The sequence below is a fragment of the Suncus etruscus genome, chromosome 6 (assembly GCF_024139225.1).
Source record: "Suncus etruscus isolate mSunEtr1 chromosome 6, mSunEtr1.pri.cur, whole genome shotgun sequence".
In the NCBI taxonomy this organism is placed as follows: Eukaryota; Metazoa; Chordata; class Mammalia; order Eulipotyphla; family Soricidae; genus Suncus; species Suncus etruscus.
This window is the reverse complement of record NC_064853.1, coordinates 22,819,186-22,828,045: the sequence shown is the minus strand read 5'-3', so window position 1 is coordinate 22,828,045 and position 8,860 is coordinate 22,819,186. Positions and strand designations below refer to the sequence as shown.

General features: G+C 38.1%; 1 non-coding gene across 1 annotated transcript; it reads left to right on the top strand.

Annotated features, from left to right (window-relative positions):
• Nucleotides 1-3,588: 3,588 nt before the first annotated feature.
• On the top strand, nt 3,589-3,695 carry LOC126013139 (U6 spliceosomal RNA). The gene has a single exon (XR_007497469.1). It is a non-coding gene; the product is annotated as a U6 spliceosomal RNA (small nuclear RNA).
• The last annotated feature ends 5,165 nt before the right edge of the window (nt 3,696-8,860 follow it).

Here is an 8,860-nt window from a genome sequence, read left to right as displayed (position 1 = left end):
CCTAGCAGCTATGATGCAGCAGAGTTCTTGGTCAGCATTTAAGCAAGAAAAATTTCAACTTAATACCACAGATTTATTAGGGATATAACCCCAGCCCCTGAATCAAAGATTTATGCTTACAATCAAGTAACATCTTAGGCACCACAGAGGAGAAATCAAAATACAACACCCATACCAAATTACTGAAATATGGCTAATCTTCCTACTAATATATATGAGAAAAAAAAGACTATTTGAAAGCAGTATTAGTTTGGCAATTAATTTTTCCCATACACCAAGACTTAAAAATCCATTACTGTTTGAGATACTATTTATTCCTTAACTAATGGGTAATGAGATACCCAGCTATGATATAATAGGGTTCTTTAGATAGCATCTATTTTGTTCTTCATAGAGATCTCAACTATATAGGTAGGCAATCCTACCTAATGGGAGAATGCAATAGTAAAAAGATGGACCAAAGAGATAGTACAGAATCTAATTCACTGGAAGTATTCAAATATGTTAATTCTGTGTCCTGTGCTATATATAGAATATATATACATATATATATATACATATATATATAAAATGATTAGTGAGTTTGGTTTATTGGAATTTTCAGTTAAAGATTACTAGTGAGCTTAATTGGTTAGAGTTTGACAGACCGAGAATGCAATTTTGTCTACTTAAAATGTATTGATTTCTGTAGTCAGATGCTTTTTATTTCTCCATATGTTCAGAAGAATTCCATCTTTTATCAGATATCAGACATTTCTCAGGCACAGCTAAACTAGAAGATACTAGCCAAATGCTTGTACCTAAATGTAGAAATTCTAGAAATTGAACAATATTGAAGACCAATACAAGTGCATTGCACAGGACACAAATACCTCACGGCATTGTCTGCACTTTCTAATTGTTTTCTCTTTACTGCAAAACTTCACAAGGCTTCACATTGGTTCTGAGACGTGACATTCTTAAAAAAAAATCCAATTATACAAGACAATAGTGAAGCTCAAAGGTTTATATTTTAGACACTGAGCAATACTACAGTGAGTGTGTAGGGCAATTGCCTTGCAAGCTGCAAACCTGGATTTTATCTCTGGCATCCCATATGGTCCCCTGAGCCCACCAGGAGTAATTCCTGAATGCAGAGCCAGGAGTAAACTGCACAACACTGGATGTACCCCCAGCCCCCAAATTTAAATCTTAGGTTTAATTTTTTTATCTGTATGTTAAAGGACCATTAATGGAACTATTAGTATACCAACAATTGGAATCTAAATATAGCTTGTCTAAAACTTCTGGATCACTGCTTACCTTCCATTTTTTGACTTTCCAATATTTGAAACAACTAGGATATTTTTCCACAGGTCTTCAAAAATATCATGTAGCTGGAGTGTGATGTCCCTCTTGGACAATGTTGATTTCTTCTCTCTAATAGCATTGTGATCTTAACCCCAGACATCTAAAATGATAAAATTGTCACTGAAAGTACACTGGATCCTTCTCCCAGAAGAATGGTAAAGACCATTTGCAGTAGTTTCCAGAGAACAACATGCCCTCTGAGGCATGAGAATAGGATTAGAGAAAACAACAGCAGGATAATTGTGACAATGCCCAAAATTGGGGACAAAGAATAAAAAGGTGAGCTAAAACCCATTCTGCCATTTTACAGTGAAACCCTCTCCTGATTTTTGCCAGTTTTGAAATTCTTTGGGAGTATATTATTCTCCCTTCATTTCTCTTAGTATTTTATCACTGTCCTGAATCTCCTGAGTTCTTCTCTTAAGATGTAACAGTTGAGAAATGCCATCACAGTCTTGGCAATATATTTTGGTGCCAAGATTTCTCAGATATAATCTCTGGATTCAGGTCAAAGTGCTGGGTATCCTGGCTTCTCTGCTTGTAGACAATATTGCAGGGTGCTCATCATACTTTTCTCCTTGACAGGGAAATGTTTCCTACTTTTCTTAATCCATCTGGCTTAAGGAGTCTCCATCATTCCTCTTTTTTTGCTTATTCCTTCCCTTCCATTCCTGCAAGAGATATTCTTACTGCCACCTGGGTGAACTGTTCACTTTTGTTGTTTTGCCTCCTATCACTAAGTCCCTAGCAGATTTTTAATTGCCTTTCCATGTTTTCTTCACTCTGTGTTTCTGTCCAATTTCCTGGTTCCCTTTTTAGCCAATCTTCACTTGGTGAGATGAGTCTTCTCTTCTGAATTCCTTTTCTTTAGCCTCTGGTTAGGAGTCTCCACTATATCCCAGAATCTTGAGACTCCAGGTATGTTATGGAAGACAGGTGCCCCATAGATTCTGAAGTTTCTAGATAAAGTTAAAAGTACTGTTAAATTCTCTAGGACAAAGTGTTCCCTAGCAGATGGTTCAGGTTGGGCCACCAGAAAGACACACAAAGTCAATACTGGAAAATCTCAAAATTCTGTAAAAGAGACATTGTTTGGGGAATTTCCACTGCCTTTGTCAAGACCCTTTACTAAATCTGAGTTTCCTTAGCCTTACTACCTGTGATTGAATGGGTCTGTCTGTCAAATTTTTTGACTTTTTGTTCTTAATAACCAAAGTTTTGAGCCTCCCTTTTGCATTTCAAACAAATGGAAAAGGGATAGAACTTGGAGAATATTGGCAGGTTGACTTTCTCCAGCTGCTCCCTGTTGCAGCTCTAAATATCTGCTGAACATAATAGAAACCCTCATGGACAGATAGAGGCACTTTCTATGTTTTCAGAAAGACCTAATGTTGTAAAGTACAATCTTAAAGAAATTATAACCAGATTTGGGTTACTCTGCTACAAACAATGTAGGCCCATCTTTGTTTGAGATCATAGATATTAGTCAACACCTTGCAGATGTTTTTCTCAAAGAACTCAGTTTTCCAGTAAATCTGAAAGGACAAGCAGATGTTTAAATAGTCCATTTTAAAGTCCTGGTTTTTAAGGTTAGGTTTAGGAAAACTGTCAAGAAACTCATGAATCTTAGTTAGAACAACTGTCCTTGGTCTCTCAGAGTGAACTGCTTCAAAATGCTGTATGCTGAATTAGGCCTCTGGGGCATTGAGCTCTGGAGGACTTTCTACAGTAGATTGACTCTAGCTTTAGAGTCAAACAGGTAGAGCCTCAACCACCAATCCAGGAATGCCATATAATTTTCCAGCTAAGTTATTTAATGTGTACTTGTCTCCATGAATAGCAGTGAAGATAAAGGAAACTATGGATACATATTGATTCAAGCCTTAGGAGCTGTCTGTCAGGAAGAGGTTCGGCATTCTATTCTGGGAAACCCATCAAGAACTTCCAGCTCTTCAGGAGGAAAGAAGCTCAGGTGAGAATGTACTTGTTCCATAGTCCCCATATGTCCCAATCCCACCAATTGAGTATTATGGAATAACTTTGTGCCTCTTCCCAATAGGATTTATTGTCTCTAAGATGCTTTTGACTTTGCAAACTTTCTCCATTTACTGACTCTAAAATAGTCAGGTCACTCTGGGCAATATCTCCTACACTTTGGTTGCCAGAGAAAATCTAACCAAATGCTGGAACTGCCACATTAATTCTGAATAATCTGATCTCACAATGAAAGCTGATACAGTACTCATTTTGGCAGTACATATATTAAAATTGAAACAATACAGAGAAAATTAATATGGCCCCTGAGCAAGGATGACATGCAAATTTGTGAGGCATTCCATAACTTTACATAAGCTTCCCTGAGACCTCCCTGGCAGTAGAGAAGACTGACAGTACTATAGGAAAGAAGCATCTTGAGACTACAAAATGAACCATGGTAAAACAGCTTAAAACTTCACCATGCCTTGTTGATGAAGATGGCTGTTCTGTAGACAGAAGCAGTAGTAACCACCTATATAATTTGTCTGAAATAGAGTTTAGAGTGGAAATCATCAGCATGCTCAACAAGCTCAAAGAAACAATATAATATTCTGCCAGTTAAACATAAGAGGATATTAGGCAGAAATGAGAAAAAATACAAACAAATGTTAGAATTGAAACCTTTGTAGACTAAACGAAAAATCCATGTGAATGCCTCAGCAGAATGAATATCTACTGAAGACTGAGTCAGTGACCTTGAAGAAGTGCCAAAAAACCTCTAGACAGCAACAGAAGATGGAAAAAGTCTCAGAATAAATGACCAGATGACAAGAGAATTTTGGGATCAATTCAAGAAGAAACATAAGAATCATTGAAGTCAAGAGGCCCAGGAAGAAAATACCATTGAAACAGTAAAAATCAGACATCACTGAGAAGTTCCATGATCTGTAGAATGCATGCACCCACATCCTGGATGCCCAAATAGTACCATCTAAAAGAGACCCAAATAAAAATATGCTCAGGCACATCCTAATCAGAATGATGAAAACTGATAGCTATAAAATGCTAAAAGCAGCAAAACCCAAAAAATGAAACTATATACTAAGTAACATCCTTAAGATTTACAACATATTTAGTTAGTAAGTCCTATAGGCAGCGATGGGATGAGAAAAAGAAAACCCAATAAAATTAATGCTTTACCAAGAATAATCTATCCAGCCAGACATTCATTTGGATTTGAAGGATCAATTTACAACTTCACTGATAAACAGCTTGGGAATGTCATAAACTTAAAACCACATTCAAAATAACTGAAGAAGCTACTTTAAGACAAAATAAACCCCCCAAACACTCTTCTTTAAAACAAGATTCTATAGAAAAATAGCACAAAATTACATGTATATATCATTCTCAAGATCAATGGACTAAACACATCAATTTAGAGACAGAGGCAAGATAGATAAGAAAATTGAACTCAACATTCTGCTGTCTACAAGAAACACATTTGGACAGTCAGCAAATACAGACTCAAGGTTGAAAGATGAACAACCACCTCAAAAATGTCAGGGTGGTCATAGTGGTCTCATAATATAGGCGTCAGGCTCAAAATGTCAATAGAGACAGCAAAGGTTATTTTTTAATGATCAAGGTATATATACATCACAAATAACTCACACCACTAAACCTAATGAGGGACCAGTCAAATACTGGATCTTCTGTGAAACCGAAGAAACAGAAACAATCCTAGTTTCTGTGAAGTTAACATCACCCTGATACCAAAAGTAGACAGATATACCACCACCAAAAAAAAAAAAAAAAAGAATTACAGGTCAATATTCTTGATAAACACAGATGCAATGATCTTGAACAAAGCACTAGGAAATATAATCCCAGAAATGCATAAAAAATTTCATACTATGATCAGTAGGATTTATTCCAGTGATGCAAGGATGATTTAACATACAGGTCCATCAATATAACATACCATATCAATATAATCCAGCATTTGATAAAAGATCAGCAAAATAGGAACTGAAGAAACTTTCCTCAATATATCAAAGCCATTTACCACAAGTCCATGATGAACATTCTCAATGGGTAAAAATTAAGACCATCCTCTGATCAGGCACAAGACAAGATTTCCCCTTCTATCCACGTCTGTTCAATATAGTACTGGAAGTATTTGTCATAGCAATTAGGCAAGAAAAGGCTGAGACCCCAGACATGAGAGTTCTTTAGAGCCTGTGGCCACCAACGTTTCAAGAGGAGCTCCCATCACAGGGTTTCTGCTGCTGCTACCGGGGAAACTGGCCATAACCTACAAACTGGGAATCCTTTCTCCTCTACCAAATCACTCCCCTCTTCCACTCACTCTCATCACTCTGAGACCAGTCCCTGGATATTGACCAGGAGGAAGGCCACTTGAGCCTCACCTTTGTATCCCCAGATCTCTGTGCTTTAGGTGCGAGCTACATCTTGGCTCCAAGGAGTGACAAGAGGTGCTTTGTCCCCTCTGTCCAGAGTCATTTGCCAGGGATTCCAGCAGTTCCACCTTCAGGAGAGGACACTCCTTATCCCCTCCTCCAGTTATTTGGAACCTCTTGGTCAGTGGTGAGGATTATGACCAAGTACAATGGGTAGAGGCAAAGCAGCCGGATTTGAGAAGGGTATTCCTCAAACCCACGGTATGGTACAGTAGGGTAACATCTAAGCTCCTCTTCCCTCCCCTGTACCAGTTGGCCCTGCTGCCTGAATTCCAGGGAAACTAGAGAGCTTTTGAGGTGGGGTGTACTTTGCCCCTGATTGGGATACATTTTCTTCCTTTTGTGTATCCCAGGCTCTCTGGGAGTACATTTATTATCAAAAGAATACGATGGTTTCCAAGTTGCTCCACCTTTGCACCTGGGACAGGATGCTTGACTGTACCTACCCGTGGGTGGGGGCTCTGTGAAGAAAGCACTTATCCTCCTCTAAATCTCAGGCTAGAGAGGAGCACCCTGCTTGAGGATACCCTGGTTCCCCATATCCCCTTTCCCATAGTAATCAAGGGCAGCCTACAGTCCCATATCACCCAGTTATAAAGAAAAAAAAAACACATTTTTTAGGAAATATTTTCAATAAAAAATTACAAAAAATATTAAAGGCTTTCCTCCCCATTTCTTTGTGCCCCCAACAATGGTCCTTTGTTCCCCACTGTTGCCCTATTCCTGGGGTGCACTCAGAGGCTCCCCATCTCCCTGGGGCTTGATGGCTTTTCTTTCTGTAGCAAGGCTTTTGTGTTTCTTTCAGTGACATTTCCCATTCACCCACCCCACCTGGTCCCCACGACTGTATCACCAGATGTGATTGTTACCTACTGAGAGGATGGAGGCAAATAAAATAAAACCTTGTCCCTTTGTCCCTTTCTGGCAGTGCCAATGCCCTTCATCTCTTGCCCCTTTCACCCTGTTCTCTCCCCACTTGGGCTCTGATGAAAGATTGCTGACTAGCTTTGGGAGTATAGCTCTGAAAATCAAAGAATTTCAGTTCTAGGGAAATAAAAACCTGTTGATTACTAATATGTATGTATATATGTATATGTATATACTTGTATATATATTTGGAAAATTATTTACCACACATACCTGGAAAATCAAGCATGTGAACAGTGATAGAGATGTGGTCTCTGTCCTTGTCTCAAGTCTAAATTTTTCTTCTTGGGAAGCAAGACTATGTCACAATATCATCACTTCTCTCAATAACAATGGGAAGTACTTTTAGAGTTAGTAACATATTTTAGTTTTTAAAGCTCAGCTGTACTTACTTAAAATCTTATTTCCTTAAACTCTTCAACAATCTATACTCAACCACCAGTAGATATTGAATTTTGTCTGCCCCGAAACCTGAGTTCCATTTATTTAATTGATATTTTTTATTATTATACTATCAAGCCAGGAAGTTTGCATATTAGAAAGAAAAACTAGCATTAGTTATCCTCCTGACAAGAACTTTCCTCAAATAGACTACTAGTCTTTTCTCCAGAGCCCATCAATTCATTTACATGAGATACAAAAGTAAATTGTTCATTACTCTAAGCTTATTAGATAGGATATAAGTTTTCTTACTTCATATTGCTTAGGTTCCATATGTCTGAGAAAGTCCACATGTATTGGCTTTGTTACTGTCATACAATACTTTAAAGAAAATTTGGGTAGTCATGAAGATACCTGAACAGTTTCCTGTCTTTTTCACCCAGTTTAGCATAAGCTTATTGATCAAAACCAAGTTGAAGCTTCCAAAGGTAAGGACATCTGTTTTACATTTTCTTTTATGACTTGCAATATTTGACTGGTATTTCTATTTGGTATAAATGAGGAGAAACATCAGAGGTCTTCTGCTTTGTAGAACTATCAGAACACCAATCAGGATCATTGTCAGTCCTAGGGGGACAATTTGCATGTGAACAACTGATGAGTTAGCTGCTCTGTTCAGTTTTAAGTGAGCTGGATGTCAGATGAAGCCTCATATCCTATTAGGGGCCATTTTTATTTAGGGAATTCAAGAATTTGGTATCCTGAAAAAAATGTGCCTTCTGTGCCTGAAAACAATGGTTTAACATTTTCCATCCTTTTCGCTGATGAGCCAAAAACACAAGGTGCAAATGGGATTATGCTGTTAAGAATCTGCTGCATCTCATAACTATTCCTTCTCCTGGTCTCCAGAGGGAAGAATTAGAGCTCTGACAAAAAAAGAAACAAGTCTCTTCAAATTCTCTCTAGCTTTTCAAACTTCTATGATTGTTTGTGGTTTCTTGCATTATTTACCATGCTTCCTTATTAATAACTTCTTCCTAATTTTGGCTTGTTCTTATAGATCTCAAGAGTCAAGGCAGTCCTTCAAGAGGACTAAATCAAGAATAAAAACTTATTCCTTAGAGTTAATCTTTACTGTGGAGTGTTACCTGTTATGTCAATCTTAGAATGTTCTTCTACATGTCCAAATACACTTGACATACTGGGTGGTGTGGTCCTGTACTAAAGGGCTTAAAAGATCTCTTATTGAACTTTACCCTTCTTCAAAGCACTCAAAAATTTTCAGAATGATAATCATCATTCTACATAAGGTCTGAAAAAGCAGTAGTCAACATAATTAGATGAAGATAAGGAACAGGCTGCAAATTTATATAGTTAACCTTAGTTGAATTAGTATGGATATTTCTCTCATTGCATAAAGCTAGTCAAAACAACCTTTTGCTCTCTTTAACTGAAAGGGCTTCCAGTAATTTCTAAGTTTTCTAGGGCATGAGAGCATAGAGATAAGTAGAATGAACCTTTTTTTTTTTTTAGGCCACACCCTGTGACGCTCAGGGGTTACTCCTGGCTATGCGCTCAGAAGTTGCTCCTGGCTTCTTGGGGGACCATATGGGACGCCGGGGGATCGAACCGCGGTCCGTCCTAGGCTAGCGCAGGCAAGGCAGGCACCTTACCTCCAGCGCCACTGCCCGGCCCCATTTTTAATATTATCTAATACTGTTGAATAAATAACTCAGGCCATG